Source organism: Cotesia typhae, unplaced genomic scaffold, assembly GCF_013202065.1.
Source record: "Cotesia typhae breed Kobodo isofemale line unplaced genomic scaffold, CoteBio_Ctyphae scaffold_152, whole genome shotgun sequence".
Lineage (NCBI taxonomy): Eukaryota > Metazoa > Arthropoda > Insecta > Hymenoptera > Braconidae > Cotesia > Cotesia typhae.
Window position 1 is genome coordinate 10,795,369 of NW_027423776.1, and position 19,278 is coordinate 10,814,646.

Genomic DNA, 19,278 nt, shown 5'->3' on the forward strand with positions numbered 1-19,278 from the left:
TCAAATGATATCAATTGTAAAGTGGAACGCTACTCTCTATCGATCCCTTCGTTCCGTTTGACTGACAGTCGCTAATTTTTTAATTCAAAGTTTCGGTTCTGGAATTCTGGAAGAGTTAATTTTTAACGTAACCTCGTATCCAGGATTTCGACTCGATCAATTATTTTCAAGCTGGGTTAACGTACCAGCTAACAATGGCCCAATTATGATCAATGAACTTCATTGATTTATTTATTGCTCTCGATTAATGTAAATTTTATTGAATCTCCTCAATCTCAGTCGCTAACTTTAATATTTTATTTTTTTACTCAAGTGGCTTTAAATAATTATTTTTCTCTTGAAAATTAATATTTAATGTTTGATTTTGATCAATTATTATTTATCGAGAGAGAAATTTTATTTAGAAATACTTTGGGTCAAATTTTGAATTTATGACATTTATAATATTTTTATTGAATCGTAAAAAATTTTTTACAGCTTTATGCAGTAAAATAAATCTTAATTTATTACTTTTAAAAGTATTTTTAATTGAAAATAAATATTAATAAGCTGAAACAAGTGTAAAATTACTAAGAAATACTTCGAAAAATTGATCTAGAGTTTAACTTTGTAATTATTATTAAAAAATTTTTTTAAAATTTGGCTGAAACATTGAATTAAATTTTTGTAAAGATTATTTTATTTTATTGTAAAGCCTTGTTGATAAATTTTGAGGTAAAAAATTAAAAATAATAAACAAATAAATTATTGTAGGAAGAATTTATGAAAAATACTTATTGTAAAAATTTCTAAATGTGCGATTTTTAATTTATCAATGAATAATAATTTTTTATTTTTAATAAAGAATGTTTCTATAAAAAAATTATCCAATGTCCTTTTAAATTTTATATAGAATGCATAAAAATTAATAACTATAGCAATTAATTTTTTATTCTCTCACATATTAATAAAAAAATAAAATTTGTTCTCTCATTTCGGTGATATTATTGAAAGTGACGCTAAAGCAGACAGAAACTTGAAACTTAGCCAAAATTCGCTCGCAGCTCGTCCGAACTTAAGGACACCTTAAAGTTTGCCGAATTCGATCGGATATCCCAATATATAACACGAAGAGTTTGCTGACGTTACTGGCTGTCCCTCTCCAGATCCCGGTCTACTGTCTCATCCGTGGTGTTACCAAAAGGTTCTTATAACTACCCACTATCCAGCGCCCGCAGACCCTCCCACCCTCCAGCCTCACTTACACTTGCTGAGATCCAACTGTCCCTCCAGATCTAGGCTCCAGACTAGTTTCGCCTCAACTTCATCTACAAATTCGCAATCCACAATCCACATAAATGATTGAACCCCTTTCTGTTCCTCGGAATTCTAACTCTGCTCTATAAAAATCAAAGAAATTAAACCTCGGCTCGAGATTTCTCAATTTAATCAAATCAATTTTTAGTCAGACTCAATCTGTTTGTCAAAATTCTCTAAATCTCGTATCAAAAATATTTACAGCGGACATTAAGATGAATCGAGATTGAGATTCTAAATGTTTTTCGACTTGGAAGATCTCGGGTCTCCAGCTGCCTACTCTCTGGTACGGCGAGCTTATCGCGGAGGACAAGGAGGGAACCCGAGGGACTTTGGGCTTTACGGAGCGGGATCAAAGGAAGAATTATCAGGGTTGTGAGCGCGGTCCGGGATTTTGTCTCGTAGGAGACTTACCACATGTAAATAACCTCCGCAGGCCGTTCTAGTCTCAGTGTATCCACCGCCCACCACCCAATGCCTGCGATCTTGTCCTACGTAAATAACCTCAGCTTTTTTCTAGATAACTTCTTTGTTCGGGATTTAACTCACTTCTTTTATTCTGTTTCAGTTGATTTTTATAATTTTATTTTTTTTTTTTTATTTTAATCAATTCTTTAAAAGTGATTCTTTAGTTTTTTACTTTTTATTCAAGTCTAATAATTAGTTATTTTTTTTTGTTCCTCTGTCATTTTTTTTTGTATTAAAAAAGTGTACAAAAAAATTTTAGAGCTTTAAAAAAAATTTATCAGATCTTTTTTTTAAAAAAAATTAATTAAACAATTTTTTTAATTTTTATTTTTTAGTTTTTTGATAAAAAATCTTTGCCTGGAAAATTTAGGAAAAATTTTTTTTTAATTGAAAATTTTAAATATTGTAATTTTTTATAAGAAATTTTAAAATTCAAAAATAAAAAAGTTTGTAGATTTTTGTAATACATCCTATACATATTTAGAATATTCCTCCGGGTATATTCAAAGTCGACGTCACGACTCAACATTTCCTTTTATTTAAAGTATGCAAAGAAGCAGGGCACTGCGCGCATCCTAACAGACCGAAATCAACCCTTATACGATCGGGTCTTTTACGAGCGGATCATCGGAGGCACCAATCGACATTAACATTTTATTTTATTCTCAATATCATCTATTTCTTACTTTTTCATAAATACCTGATGCTCAGCCGCCTATTTTATCTCCAGAACGCAGACCTGAAACAAAAATATTTTTAAAAATCGACTTTTTTTATTATAAAAATTTATGGTCAATTTTACGCCTAGAAAAATGTGTAAAATTTTTTAATTTGAGAAAAAAAATATAAGTACAGATAAAATAAAATAGGATGTTTACTAATAAAACAAAAAAACAAAGGATGTATAAAAATGAGAAAAGTCAGAAGAAGAAGAAGTAGAATGAGGGAGAAGAGAAACTTTTATTAGCCCTGACTTGGCGCCCTAAAATGCTTGTCGTTTGCCTCCCAGATTTTCATATGTTTTCATTCACTTGGAAAATTACAATGCTTTACAGTATCCGGTGAAAATTTTTTTTATACTTTCCTATTTGTTTTTTTTTTTTTTTCTTTTTTATTAAAAAAATTTCTGTCTTAAATTTATTAATTAAAATTGATGAATTAAGTTTTTAAAACTCAATTAATTTTAATTTTTTCATAAATCATTAATTTAAATAATTTAATGTTACATAAAAAATAAAAAGTACAGTGCAATTTAACAAGTCATTAAAAAATAAAAATTAAGAAAAAAAAATTTTTTTTTGTTTTAAAGAGCTTGTAAAATATTTGAAAATAAAAAGCTCTAGAACGTCATATTGTACAAGAATGCTAACATTTATGTGAATAACGGACACCGAGGGTGCGTCTGTTCTATCCGAGTTTTATTTTATTTTAAAGTTGTACGGCGTACAATGTAAAAGAGGCCACAAGTTCCCAGCGTTAGAATACCATTTGGACAGAACACAAGTTGCGGGGAACGGAAAAACACATAAAAAACATATTTCGGTCCACCATCACGACGACGACGACGACATTGCCAGGGTGGACGACGGGGTAATATATCAAAGGGAATCGATAACACTTTTTTGACTCGAGAATAAATACAAGATGTTGAGTGAGATCCACTGCTTTCTTTATTTTTACTTTTTTAGAGAGGACAAATATTTATTTAGCAAACACTAAAGACTGTTGATTTTAACGAGTAATTATTTAAGAGATGCGTGCGGTGTTAAGTCTACTTTGAAACTGCGCTTGACACTTTTTTAACAGGGGTTGATTTTTAAGGTACTAGTTGTCAAACCAGGTATGTATCCCCTCTACAATTTTATTGTTATATATTATGTACATTGTTTGATAAATAAAAATTTATCATTTTTAATTTTTTTCAAAGTAAAAATTATTTTAAATAATTTTTTTGACTTATTCCTGATTTTATCGCTCCAAATCATTTTTACATATTTTACAGCGTAATAAAATTTTTTTTTTTCAAGCTTACTATTATAAAAATTTATGGAGAAAGATTCGACATACAAATTTAACGATCCATTAATTTTTTAGACTATAAAATAATTTATTAAATCCTCTAATTTTGAATTTTTTCATTTTTTTTTTTAAGGAAAAAAAAATGTAAGGTATTGGTTATAAATATACACATACACAATATATAATATGTATGATTCAAAAAGAAGCCTCTGGTATGAAAGATTCGATTTATCTCAGCATCGAACGGATCACGCGCTTTTTTACGCTCCCCCAGACTTAGAAACTTTTTCGCGTATCATTTTTCGATCGTGCGGCTACCGAAGATGACTCGTCGCGTTCCCTAAGTTCCTCAGCCAGCTCTCGACATATCCTACATCTTACATCCTAGGAAGTAAAGGGAATCAAAGAGAGTACATAAGCCTACTCGACTATATAAAAATATCCCTTGTAGCTCAACTCCGAATCTCATACAATATTGGACCGGGACTCGCCGACTAGGCGATGAAATAAAATTCTTTGTGCCTGGCAATCTCTTCAATCCTGAAGAGTCCTCCCGCCTTTTTTAGCAATCGCGTCACATGATTAAACCATTACACATGTGACATATCTCCGAATCTCAACTTTCTCTTCATTTCCTTTTTTTTAATTTTTGCATGCGTTATATTTTCTAAATCGATATAATATCTTTCGTAGTACAGAACGGCAAGTGATAGGCATGAGCTAAGGAGAAGTTTATAACGATCGATTGGCATGAGGTGTATCTGGGGGTTGAGATAGCCGCATCCGCTTCGCGGAGCACGATGAGAAATTGGTGAGACGAAAATTCTTTTTTATATTTATTATGACATGCTAAAAATTTTAAATAATATTATTTTTTAATTTAGTTTTATGATTATTGTTATTTTGTGTAAAATATTGAAAATATGAAAAAATTACAAGAGATCTTTTTTTTAGAAAATTAAATTCTTTAAAAAAAATCCTGATAAATTTTTTAATATCTTTGATATTTTCCACAGAATATTGATTAAAAAGAAATATCAATAATTAAAAAAATTTTTTATTATTTTATTTATAATTAACTTTAAAAAAAAAAAAAATTATAATTATAAAAAAAAATTCTAAGTATCAAATTAAAAAAGAAAACTTATCGGTCCTGTCAAAAATATTTAAAAAATAAATGAAATATGTAATACATGTTTAAATCGTCGAGGATTACGTATAAGAAAAAAAAAAAAAAATTTGAAATTCATTCTTATCCCTCGGATCATACTCCAGCGAATTATCTACTATACTTACAACTCTATATATCCAAACATGTAATGCACATAAAAAAAAAAAAAAATAAAAATACGAAAGAGTAAAAGTAAAAGTACTACTGTATAGAGCAAAGAGTAAAAAGCATAAAAATAAAGTAAAATGCGAGCAGAGGGAAAGCTTAAGACCAGCGCTCGGGTTTTCATGTCGCGCACGGGCAACTCTTACGTCTTTTTATTTTATTTATTTATTTATTTATTTTTTTTTTTTTGAGGCGAAACTCCGTATAAATAATAATATTTTTGGTTACACCGCGAATTCGAAATGAAGAAAAATTTTTGTATGAACTGTCGAAATGTTGCAATTTTAATATTTCCGTGAATTTTTAACGAAAAAAAAAAAATATATGTGTGTATATTTAAATGTATGTACATAAAAAAGTCCCGAATAGGGCTCGGAAAATCGAAAGACTCGTAGAGGCGTAAACAGACCACCATTACGTTCGATTTCAAAATAAATTGAGCGCCATAAAAAGGGCGGTCCATAAGAATACATATGACCAGTTTATCCCGGGCTACTTTGGCTCCATAGATTGCCTTTGTGATAAAAATACAAAGTAAGTATGGCAAGGTTTTGAGTAAAGCATAAAATATCCCTTCTCTACTGCACTACGACACACTCATGAGTGTTCATGTGCCGTAAATTTAGTTTCTCAAATAAAATCGCGAAATGCCATGGAAATTTTTTAACTGAGTTTAGAGAAAACGGAGCGGTGAGCTTGAGCTTTTCAAATGGCCGCTGTTCCGAGGCGATAAGAGCCGAGGGGGCGATGCGTGATGTCCAGGGGGTCGACGAATGGCCCGTCACTTAGTCTCGTAAATCATAACCTGGTACATTGTACGGGTAGTTTTTAACTGATAGGCAAATGGGATTTTCCAGTTAGTTATTTTTTTTAAATCTTAAAACACTTTAGACGGGATACTTTTTAGGAGTTTAGAGTAAAGCTTGGCTAGAGATTTTTTTTTTTATAGAATGACAAAAGAAAGATTATTGCTGTAGGATTAATTTAAAAAAAATTTACTCTTTAGTAGTGAGAAAATTTAGCGACAATGCGCCACCTGTTGGATTTTTTAAAAACTAACTTGGTTAAAAAATTATTTGTAGGGATATATGACCAAATTTACACTGATATGATCTTATCAAGTTACTTCAGGGTAAAATGGTTACTTTTATCATAAGTAAAAATATAATTAAACCTTTTTAAAATTCAAATTTTTGTAAGAAAATTATTGAAAAAAAAATATTTAAAAAAATTTGGCAGTTTATTGAATTAATTTTTAAATTAAAACAACTGACTTGATTTTTTTTCTCCAAAATTTTTCTAAAAATTTATTAAAATTAGAAAATTAAAAAAATTACCTGAATTTTAGGGTTTAAATATGAGTAATAATAATTTTAGAAAGAAATGATTGACTATTTTCTTTAAGAAGTCCAAATTTTCTCTAAAAAATCCATCGCAACCCTTCCGAACTTTTCAATAAACTCAGTGCTTTTTTTCTCACGCAATTCCCTGGGTTTTTATTCAAAAGAGTCCATACTCGGTATCGGATCCTCAGTTCGGTAATGATTCTTCAAACCTTTGGACATTTTTAGTCAAGGGGTTGGTTTCGCAGAGAATGAGGCTAGAGTTACCGATCCCAGGTATAAACCAGTGAATAAGCGAAAGGGTTGCTCGCGCAGTAGCTATTTTACAGCGGAACGTTACGCAAAAATATATCGCGGGTCTGATTTTAAATATTTGAATTAATCCCGACTACCTGGCTCAGAAAGGATCGAACCTTTTTTGCATCTGGCGTCGGGCGTCATCGGGAGATCGTCATCCTTCAACACAATATCACCCAAAGCCTCTCCATGTTAAATTATGTTAATGGATTATCTTTTAGCTCCATGTAGATTTATGTATGAAAAAGCAGGAAGGCCTCGGGTTTTCAGGTACCGGGTACAGGAGTAACAATTGTCGGGCCCGATCTTTTTTCACCCCTCCATTTTCTCCGATATTACGCTTACGCATGCTAAACACTAAACTGTTGCTTTTTATTTATTTATTTAATAAGATGGATATCGCTGAGTTTTAGAGTTTTCACGCTAGTTTCCTCTATCGGAATCCTTCCACACGTGCTTACGCATGCATATGTGGATAGCGGATCGATGGGTGGATGTATTAGATACATTTTACAGCGTATGTATATTGAGGCACGAGTTTACCGCGAAAGGGATGAGCACGAGCGACAGATGGGTTAAAAAAATTGTGAAAAGGATTAGGGATGCGGTGAATTATCGATCCGGTTTATGAGTTACGCATTTTTTACTTTTCCGTTACTTTTTTTGGCTTCCAGGATTTCTAATCCCGGCTTTCAGGAGTGACTAATGGATTTCATGAAAAATTTTAGGGTTTTATTTTTAATAAATATCTATTTTAATCATACAAATTACTTAACCAAATTTTGTACGTTTAATTAATTTTATTTTGTCCTATTATAATTTTTTTTCAAGACTGATTTTTATTATAAACCTTTTATGAGATGATCTAGTCCTAAATAATCATATATTACCATATCAGGCTGTTTATAATAATAAAAATCAATTTTTTAATTTTTAATACTTTCTAGAAAATTTTTTCTTTACTCCAAAATTAATTAAATAAAAAATAATTATGTATAAACTTTTTAAAGAAGTCAAAAAAATAATTTTCATTTTATAATAAAGTATTTTTAAATTAACTTTTTGTTAGTGAGAAGATTTAGCTACTATGCGCCATCTGGTGAGATTTTTTAAGAACTAACTTTAAAAAAATTATATATTGATATTTTTAATTCATATATCGACATATCAGGCTTTATTAGAAATGTTTTCTGTAAAATTAATATTTAATTTTTTAGCTTAAAAATTACGTCAATTTTTTCAAGAAAAATTTTGTATTAAAAAAAATAATTGAAATTTAAAATTTTTTTCTCGAATAAAAGAAAAATGAATGCAAAGTGACAAAAGTCAAGCAACCAACAGATTTGTAATTCAAAGCATCTATTGTAAATGCGTAAGTAATAGATATCAATGATGGTCTCGCCGATAGCGATCAGTTACGAGGACTCTTTCTGAGCATTAGGGTACTTTTGACTCTAACTTTAGTCAAGTAGTCCTGCAGTCCTGGAGATTTCGGATAATTTTAAGCGCGTCCGAGCGTACCCAAGATCGAGGGCCCTCGAGATCTAATGCAAGATCCAAGATTGTTGTTCCAGATATTCGCCGCATCATTCGTCATTACTCATATCAACAAATTTATAATTTTTTCTAAAGTCTAAAATATAGTAAATGGAATGAAGAGGATGGAATACGTGTTTTCCAGAGCAATTTTAACCCCAATGTAACACAACATCCTGTTTCAGATTGTTGGTACTTGAGTAGTTTTATTTTGTAGTTTTTTCACCCAAAATCAGTCGCGACCCTCGTTCCCTACGTCTTTATTTTCTGAAAAGCGCGTAATCTACCCCAATGGGGTGAATCGAATAAGCCTGGTATTGACTTGTGTTATTACTGCTACTGTATTGCTACTGACTCAGGCAGGTTGGTCACTGCAGGTACACTTTACTGACATCTAATCTCCCTTTTTCATCTAAAAAATTTTTTATTGCCGAAAAAAATTTTTAGATTTAGGGGAATTCTCAATGTCAGGTGTCGAGTCAATTGTCGGGTTTATTTGATATTAGAAAGACATTTCACACTTAATATTTAAGAATTATATTTTTTTTTAACTTTAATTTTCTATAAAAAACAAAGTTATGATTTTTTTTTTTTTTTATATAATTAAAATTCTTTCTAAAATTTATGAGAATTTTTTTTTAATGAGAAATTTATTTTCTACAAAAAAAAAATCTTTGGTAATTTTCGTATTTTTAATATTTCGCTCAAAATAATAATAATAGTAATAATAACTGCGAAATTGAAAATTGCGTCATCTGGTAAGTCAAAATTAAATCAACCTTTGCGTCATATCACTCTTGCTATAAATTAAATATCTCCCTCGACTTAAATCGCGTGGGCAGGGATAGAAAGTTCCACACCATCTTGCTGAAGTGAATTCTTGCTAAAAAACTAATAAAATAAAATATTTTGTAGCTGGATGCAATGTGGGGCAGTTATTATTTAATATTGTATTCAAATTGGAAGAATGCGTGTGACAGAGGCCTGCCAGGTATAGCGACCCGGCCTTTTCATTAGCAATCTGAAGTACTCTCTACTCGGTGAGAGCCTTTTTTATCTACACATAAATTGGGCCAGGCTCAAGGGGTCTTAACCCTTTCCGGTCGCATACCTGGACCCCCACCAGATTCAGATTCGCTCTCAGGTAAGATCCCGGGTCCTATCACACCTTCCTAGACATTTGCAAATTCTCATCGCTTTCAGTCTACCTTCAAACTTATTCTTGTGAAGATCTCGGTGAAAAATTTATCTCGCGATTTTATAGGTAAGTTCTTTCTTTCCTATTTACATTTTTTTATTCAATCTTTTGAATTAAAAATTTTTCTAACGCCAATTTGAAGCTTAAACTTCGATAAAATATTTTTCTAGTGAGAAATTTATTACAAATATTTTTTTTTTTTTTTTAAGTACGATTCATTTTAGAAGTAAAAGTGAAGAAAATTTTATTTCAAGTGTTGAATAAAATATTAATTTAATATTTGTTGAATTAATAATGTTTTAAAATTGTTGTTTTATTTTTTTTTTCTATCGAAAAAATGATTTAAAATTGCCAAAGTCGAGATTAAAATTAAACACGCTGCGTTTTGAGGCGTGCAAAATTCAAAAATATTTAAATATGAATTTTTTAAATGATAAAAAAATTTTTTTTGACAAGTTTCAAGTCTTACAATAATAAAACAATTAATTTTTTTTAAAATAAAAACAAAATTTTATTTTGGAAAACTTTAGAACTAAGTAAAAAATTCCTGAGTAAAAAAAGTCTAAAAAATTTTCTTCTTAATCTGTTTAACATTATTTTATTCAAGATTTAATTTTTTTTTATAAATTAAATTTTTTTTTTTGTCAATTATAAAAATAAAAAATTCAAAAATAAATTTCAATATATTAACTAAAAATTCAAAATTAAACTGTTCATTCAAACGTTAATCAAAAATTAATTTGAAAAAAAATTAAATAAATGATAAATCTCTTGAACGATAACTCTGTAATATTGTGCTTCGATTTATAATTAAAAATAGGTAATCGATAATCGCGAATAATTAATTAAAAGCTTGCATCGAAAATTTATGAAAGCTTTATATTTGAAGGAATATTATTATTGTACTTCATTGATGATAAAATGGCGTGGAGATAATTTCAAAAAAAAAATTACAAGGGCTGTATGCCTGTGAAAAAATCGTTTTTATAAAATACGCTTGGTCAGTGTTTTTAGGGTGATAAAGGGCGACCCTAAGTCCGGCGACCAATCAGATTGCAGGGATTATTTTTTATATCAATATGATATGAGGGTGGGTTTGATGTAGGGGAGGAGAAAAATGGCGTGAAATATTTTTAATGGCTAGATTTTTTGGTTATTAAAAATAAAAAAAAACATTTGCTAAAATTAAAATTTTTTTGACAGAAAAAAATTATTTTAATTAATTCGATCAATTTGTTTATTTAAATTAAAAGGAAAATTTTTTAAAATATAAATTTTTTTAAATAAAATAAATTAATTTTATCTAAAAGAAAAATTTTTGAACCAATAAAAAATTTTTAAGTGAATTTTTTTTATCAAAATTAATAAAATTGTTAAAAATAATTTTTTTTCATAAATTAAGTTAATTTTATTTGGAGTAAATTACTTATAACTGATAATTATAAATACGGAAAGCTATTCGTGTTTTTCGGTAATGAACGTGAATGATGAATGGCTGAATTAGATATTAAGAAAGCCGTCTTGTCTCCGGGGGATTAAAATACCCGGGCGGTGGCTTATTGATTGCTAAGACATTTATATGGTACTAGTGGTTACATTTTAGACAATTATGTCATAGACGAGATTTTCAATGAACCTACGGTTTATTTAGTGCTTTGGTCTCTGTAAATTAATTCAAGCTTTAATACGTCCCACAGGATGTCGAGGTTATGCTTCATTCATTTTTCGAGAAATATTTTAGTACTGAGAGCGCAACAACTGAAATAGACGGACCCCGTTACTTGCTCGGTGCCCTATTATTCATTTACACTCGAATTTTTTTTTCGCTGGATTTAAAAACTGATATATTACTCTTCGTTCGGTTTGACAGAATTTTTTTAGTTTGATTTTTACAGCTAAAAAAAATTGGTCAAATTTTATTTTTTGGAAAAAAAAATTCAATTTTTTACAATTGCTAATTTTTACAAATAAAAACAATTTAATAAACTCAAAATAATTTTTTTTAATTATTTGTGAACATGTAGATGACATTTATAAAAGAAAATTCCAAAAATGGTGATGAAAAAATTTTTTACTGCCCAAAAAACAATAAAATAATTTGGTTAAAATTTTTATTTTCAATTTTTTTGAAAAAAAAAATTTTTTTTCTATTAAATTTATCTTCAGGCAAGTTAAAAAGGTAAAAATTAAATTATTGTCTAAAATAAATTGCAGAAAAATTTTTTTTACCAACTTTGGAATATTTAAAATAAATTTTATCAAAAATAGCGTATTATTGCAGTCGCATTGGTCGCGTGTCCGGTTTTTGACCCGCGAAGGTTGCGAGGCCTCTTGTATGACCCAGAACGCCCCAAAACGGAAGTGTAAAACTAGTTTTGACACATCGACCACGTGCCTTAGGGTTCTATTCTTAAGAAAAAATGAAGACATACCCCTAAAGAAAAAAAAATAAAATAAAAATAAAAATAATAATAACAAAACTATCGAGTGTATTACGCCAATTTGGACGACGCGAAGATTGCTGGTGTGATTTATCTATGATTGATATTGATATTATTATCTGAATAACCGTTCAATTGAGGACTTAAGATGAGTCTGTGTGTATCAATAAAAGTGGCGAAAATAATGAAACGAATACGGAGGAACAAAATAATAATAAAGTGTACAAAGGATGTATATGTGTGCTCTCATGCAAAAAGTAAGATGCCTCTTGTTATCCTTGTTATCTCGAGTAAGCGGCCGGCAAATTTATGTGTACCTTGCGGAAATAGCTGAGAGCATCTCGTTAAAAGAATATTTGTGTACGTATATATCTTTTTTATGTACATTATATACCTACCGGTATTTATGAAAAAAGATAAAAAAATCAATGACAATAAAAACTTGTGCGTTTTTTCTCACGCATGTTATGTCGGGTTTTGTTTTTCTTCAGGAAGATTTATTTTTAAAGGGTAAATATACTGTCGGAAAATTTATATTTTTTTTGGGGGGGGGGGGGTATTTTAGTCTAGAAAATAAAATAAAATTAATAATTTAGGAAATTATTGCCTTTAAGTAAAACTCAAAATTTTGAAAATTAATTGACATGATTTTTCAAGTTCTAATTAACTGATTTACTTGAAATTTATGCTAAACTTTTCTAATATATATTTTTTTAGAGTCCTTGCAAAAATAAAGTCAAAAAAAATTTTTTTACTATTTTTAAAAAATCCTAAAAATGAAAATCGAGCTTTTTTCCACAAAAAAAATTTTTTTTCTTTTCTGAAGTAAAGGATAAATTAATATTAAACAAATTACACTATTTTTACCCCCTCCTTTATTTTTTTTTTTTTTTTTGTAGAAAATATTTTTTATATCCTCGAAATTTGAACAAATAAAAAGTAAAAAAATAATAGTTGATTTTTTATTAATCGAGCTTTAAAAAAAATTCCTAATTTTGTGCTTCTAGACTAAAACATCCCCCTAAAATATTTTTCACGATAAAGAGTATAAAAAATGTCCAAACTAAAAAAGTAAATTCAACTGTTAATGCCGTAGTTTAAATTTGTTGTTCGATTTTCCAAACAGCGTAAATTTATTCGGTGATCTATGTTTATAAATAAATATATATCAGCAAAGCCCTCGTAGGCTGGTCCCGCGGGAGCTTAGGCGGAGCCGCTGAAAAATTGAAGACGGTCTGGCAGACCTAAAACTGCATTCGAAGTGACCAAGGGTTGACGTCTTGGTCCCAGGAGAAAAACAGCCCCATCGAATTTGAATTTAAATTCGTTGATTTTCGCTCTTTTTCTCCGTTTTCTGTTTTTCATTTCGGAACGCCCACCTGCCCGGTACATGCATATATTTATATACTTATATATATATAACTTTTCCAAATTACCACCCGAGCTAAAGTATTTTTACTTCTGAAGTTAGGAATTGCTAAATTTTTTATATGAATTGGAAATTTCTTTTATTTATTTTCTGCCAACGAAAAAATTCCACATAACTCGTGCTCACTCAAGTCAGATATATTTTGTTGTGCCTCGCTATTGCACGTCAAGAATTTAACCGTGTAATATACGATCATACCTGAAAACGGAGCGAACATATGCCAAAAAAAACTAGTCACTAAATTCCGGTCATACTTGAACCCTTTTTTTTATTTATGTCTTTTTTTACCTAAACTTTTATTTCTGCATGAATAAATTTATAGAAATATTTTTTGTCGATAAATTTTTGAATATTCTTAATAATTTAATTAATTTTTTTGATAGTTAAATTTTTGTCATAAAATTTTCTGATTTGGTCAATTTAATAGATAGATAAATTGCCATATATATTTATATATGGCTTAATATGGCTTGATATTGCCATAAAAATTTTTTTTTTATAATTTATTATTAACTTTTGATTATAAAATTCTCTCAAAAAATTTTGGGTCTAAAATTTAGAGAATTTAAAATCATAAAATCCATTTCTAAAATAATTAAATAAGCAAAGAGAGTTCGACATAAATATTGAGGACAATAAACAGCAACACGAGATACAAAACCGATATGGCAATAAATATCCAATGAATTTCTGGCCGGGTGGGCTCTTCTGGCGCCCATTTTTTACTTTATTTTTTCCGACAGAAGCATCCCGTAATAAAAAAAAAGTAAAAGTGACACAGAGAGAGAGAATATAAAAATGAAAAGGTAAAAGGTGAAAATAAAGCAGCGGGAAGGATAGAAAGGGTGATTGGAACGGGTGCATCCAGACAGAAGCTCTGGCCCGTCGGGTGACGTTTCGCTACAGAACCCAAAACAGTTCGCCCAGCTACAACAATTTTTTTTATTTTATTTCATTCTATTCGATTCGATTCTTTCTACCTCTATTTTATATTTTTGACTGTTTTGCCGGGATGTACGCTGTCATTTATATAGTTATTTATTTTTCGTACGTGAGACGGGTCGCGGGGTGGCTGAAAATCGTCACTGTCCGTGGGATCGATGTCGATATGTGTCGATCTTTGGATTTTTGGGTCTCGCTTACACGAAATGTAATACTCACGTAGTGTACACGATTTAAAATGCATTGTGGAGTCGAGTGCGGATTCTTTAACCCTTGCCCGAGAGATGGAGAATCGAGAATCGGGAATGGAGAGCGTGTTGTAACTGAGGAAGGGGACGCTGCACCGGCTTGAGGAGCCTTAAGGGGCGCTCGTCAATATAAGGGTGACATACGGGATTTTTTTTAACAGATAAAAAAATACCTACGTTTATATATATCTATACATAAAATATAAAATGACATCCCTTTTACGTGTGAGGATTACAACCGGATTTTGGTTTTCGCGTTTCATCTGGAGTAAAGCCGATTTTCTCATTTTAGGAAAGGCATTATCCTTATAGTCTATAATACGACGCGATTATCATCATTATTCTATTTATTATTTTTTTTTCTTATTAATTTATAATAGATATTTTTTTAAGAACATTAATTATAATTAGCAACCTTGCAGTCACTATGTGACTTGTCAACTGACATTTTTAAAGATATAAGTTCATCCCGATATTACACTCATCAAGAGCTTTCATTTGAGTACCCACATGCATTTTTATATATTTTTCATATATACATATATATAATATATATAAATATATGAAAAATTGATGTGGGTACTTAGATGAAAGGTTTTGATGATTGTAACATCGGGATGAGCTTATATCTTTAAAAATGTCACCAAATTTAACCATAAAAACTCATTTCATCATATAAAAACACTGGCCAATGAATTTTACTTATTTTTTTAATAATATAAATAAACAATTTTTAATTTCTTGCTTAAATTAATATTCTGTCTAAAAAATCAAAAATATGAAAAAATTATAAAGTATCTTTTTTGGAAAAAATTTAATTTAAAAAAAGACATTATTTTTCAATATTTTTCTCAATATAACAAAAATAATAAAATAGGGTTAATAAGTGTCATAAAAAAAATATGACTTCGTGATTACGCATTAATTTTTTTTTTTTTTTTTTTTTCATGCGTACGCATTTCTTACTTTAATTATTCTCCATTAATTCCGTAACATACTCTAATTTTAATCATTAGAGAAAAATACTTATTATTATACATTACAAAATTAACATTGTATTCAGCAATGAATAAGCGTCTAATGAGAGAGCAATAATACACTTTTATTAAAGTTTAATTCCAAATAATAAATTTAGGGTTACAGGAATGGAATAGTCTGCAGGTCATTAATTTGAACAACCCGTACTTTGTTGTGATACAGGTACCGAGGTATAGAAAATTTTTTACGCAGGTATGCAATCCTTTCAATCAACAATAATAACAATCGATTTGAAAAAAAAAAAAAAAAAAAAAAAAAAAAACAGGATAAAGAGAAATGATTTTTTTACCCCAGATGGGTGACTGCGAACACTCGCCCCGGACCGATAGAAAAACACTCCGCACTGTCATATCGGGACTAATATATTTTTGATCGATATATGTGTATCTTTATGTATATACGCACAAAATGAATTGCTTTTTGCTACCTCGCAGCTTCTGTATTCTTTTCCCACGACAGTACTACTCTGCTGTATAATGTCTGCCGGGTTATGGCTCTGGGTGAAGAGCAGAGGACGGGGCTGAAAAACCGTTGTCCAAACAAACATTCCTATTGTACAATTTTTTAACACAAATATTTTTTTAGTCATAACATTTTTTATATTACACCCATTATTATTTTTGTTTATTTACTTTATTTTTTTTTTTTCTTGAGTTTGTAGTTCATTCAGTTTTTAGTTTTTCAATAAATTTTCTTTTAAATGTAAATAAAAATAATTAATTTGACCGTAAACAAAATTATAAAACAAAAAAGTTACAAGGGTTATTTTAGTACAGAAAGATAAAAAAAAACATCTTTAGTATTTAAAATCAATAATTAAAGTGTTATTTGAAAAATTAAAAATATTCTTCTCAAATACAATTGATTATTGAGTTGGTTTTTAAATAGAAAATAAAAAATTTTAATAAATTTTAGAGTACTGAATTTTAATAATATAAATTTTAGTAAATATCAATTGATTTTTTTCTCCAAAATTTTGCCAAGAATTTATTAAAATTAGATCATTAAAAACTTAATTTCCGAAGAAAAAAACTTTTAAATTTCAAACTCTAAATATTAATAATAAATAATTATTGACTAGTTTGTATATTTAAAATTTTGACATTTGTACCCAATTTTATTTTTTATTATTTTATTTGAACACTAAAATTAAAAATAGGTCAAAAAAACAAACAAAGAAAGCTCAGAATCAATAAAAAAAAAAAAAAAAAAATGAAAAGCTTACACAGTCTAACTGACGGTTTAGATTCATTTGAAGGAAAAAGTATTGAGGAAAATGCAAATGCTCAGGGCATCTGGCAACAATGGCCGTGGCGGTCTTGCCCCTATTTTAAGGGTCTGGTTGGTTTTCGGGGGTGGTCGGTGGCGGACGGTCCTCACCCTTGCTCTCAGCCTTAGCTCAGCCACTAGACCGGAGACGTAGCCTACGAAGACCAGCAGTTAGTGTTAGTGCCCACGTAGACGATATGAAGGAACGGAACACACCAAATGAGCGTCGAGAGACGAGAGAGTGGAAAGTGGATAGCAGACCTTTGTAGAGTGACGTGGTTAGCATCCCACGGATAGTATAAGTATAAGTAAGGACCAGGGGGCAGGGGGCCGGGGGTCGGGCGACGTTTGGCCGGCCATGCAAAGTAGGAAGAAGGAAGAAGGGAGCAAAACCCAGCCGGTACGGGGATTCAAACCCCTGATAAGGGTGGACAGCTACGATCGATTAGAGGCTACTACTACCTACTTCTATCCCTTAGCCAACCATCTCACCCCCGACTGCCGGCTACAGAGTCGAAGAGTACAAGAGTAGAAGAGTAGAGTAGAGTACCTTATCCACTATCCAGTGGCTCTCACTCTTTTGGATTCAACTCACCCACTCCCACCCTCTTTCTCCTTCTCTCTAACCGTACTTTCGCCCCCTCTGTATATTTTATCTGTTGGGTGTTTAACTGCCTGCCCAAAACCCCAAACCAGGGACCATCTTTCACTCGGCCACTATGGCTATCCATATTTCGGGGTTGCCTGCTGAATTTATAATCGAAACTGTTTCATTTTACCTAAATTTCGAATTACAAATTTTTTATTAACAATTTTCTTCTAAATTAATTTTTATTTATTTATTTAGCTTTGTTTATAATTAATATCAGTCTTGTTATAGTCCACCATAGTAAATTTCAATAGAAAATTTTTATTAAAGAATTTTTATTTAAAGAAAAAAATTCTAGAATTAAAAAATTAATTTTTTAAAGTTTTAGTGTCTTGAATTAAGACGAATAATTGTTTAATCAAGTGAAATTTATCTAAACCAAGATAAATGTCAGTTTAAAAATTTTTCTTTTCAAATCAAGAATATAAAATTCTTCAAACTTGATTCAGATTAATTTTTTTTTTGGTGGAAAAATTTTTTATTGAATTTTATGATTTATTTTAGTAATTTGCAGAAAATTTTAAATTCAAAATTATTAATAAATATTTCAAATAATTTATCAAGTTTAATTTTATAAATATTTATTTAAAAAATTATTAAAATTACTATTCTGTTTGATTAAATAAAATTAATAACTGAAATAAAATTTTATAGTTTTTTTAAACAAATAAATGAACTAATTTCTCCATAATTAAATTTATCGAAAATCTAATTTATAAAAAAAATAAGTAAGCATTTTTATGACTCGCGTGTTATTGACATGACTGACGGTGGTATGAAAATTTTGGGTAAGGTACAGCCGAAAGAATAAAAATAAGAGTTCGCGTTCGAATAAGAGCCAGAAGATGAAAAAGGAATTTAATATTAAAAAACTGTCATTCTGTGTCGATATGAAAATTCCAGAGACAGCGGCTACATTTTTTTGCTCGGTTTATTTTGCTGCCTCTTCCCTCCTCCCCCCCCCTCCCCTCTTACTCTCCCTATCCTTGTACTTTGTTTATTTATTTAGCGAATAAATTCCAAGCGCAGCTGAGAAATACATTTAATTTGAAAACTCCACATTAGGCATTAAATATTAAATATTAAAACATATAAAATTCGGACTGCGTTTAAGAGTAAACTGGAGCACGATAAGCGCGATTATTACGCTCGTAAACTCGAGCGGTACACGGATGCCGGATATTACAAGCTGAAAGCTTGTTAAACTTTCCCCTGAATGTCCAAGAGATTCTTCGCCATGTGCAACCCACTCGCCATATTTACATCCTTCTATATATTTATTTATGCTCATATATTTGCATGCATACTCGAGAGTTAATTATCAGGCTCGAGTGCTGCAAGGACACGTCAAGATCCAAATTATAAAATCAACACCTCCCATATATATTTATATATACAACATGTATATTAGAATCTTTGTCTTGAAAATGGTCGAATGTTTGACTGCGTTTTAGTTTGCATTTAACGTCAAACTCGGCTTCTACCTTCGGTCTACACTCTACAAGACAGGGGTAGAAATTCTCATTCTGGGACTAGACCCTCGTTCTAGACCGTGACAATAATAATCCTAACCCTCGGACATTATTTTTAAAATTAAAAACCATTTGCTAAATTAAAAAATACACTTTTGGGGTTTTAAGCACAATACTAATTTATTGCTTTTTTTGAGGGATGCCCGCAGGGGGAGAAACGGTTTAACGTTTATCTGTGAGGACCAATTTTTTCGGAAGGAAAATCGAGGACAATATGTTATTTTTGACTAGCAACCT

The 19,278-nt window shown here is 30.0% G+C and overlaps 1 long non-coding RNA gene across 1 annotated transcript in view; it reads right to left on the reverse strand.

The window, feature by feature from the left end:
* Positions 1-1,266: 1,266 nt before the first annotated feature.
* LOC141536670 (uncharacterized) overlaps positions 1,267-19,278 on the reverse strand; it is a 79,346-nt gene continuing 61,334 nt past the window's right edge. The window contains exons 4-5 of the long non-coding RNA XR_012480772.1: positions 2,465-2,503; positions 1,267-1,379 (exon numbers count right to left, since the gene is read on the reverse strand). This is a non-coding gene — a long non-coding RNA (uncharacterized LOC141536670). The remainder of the gene's footprint in view (positions 1,380-2,464; positions 2,504-19,278) is intronic.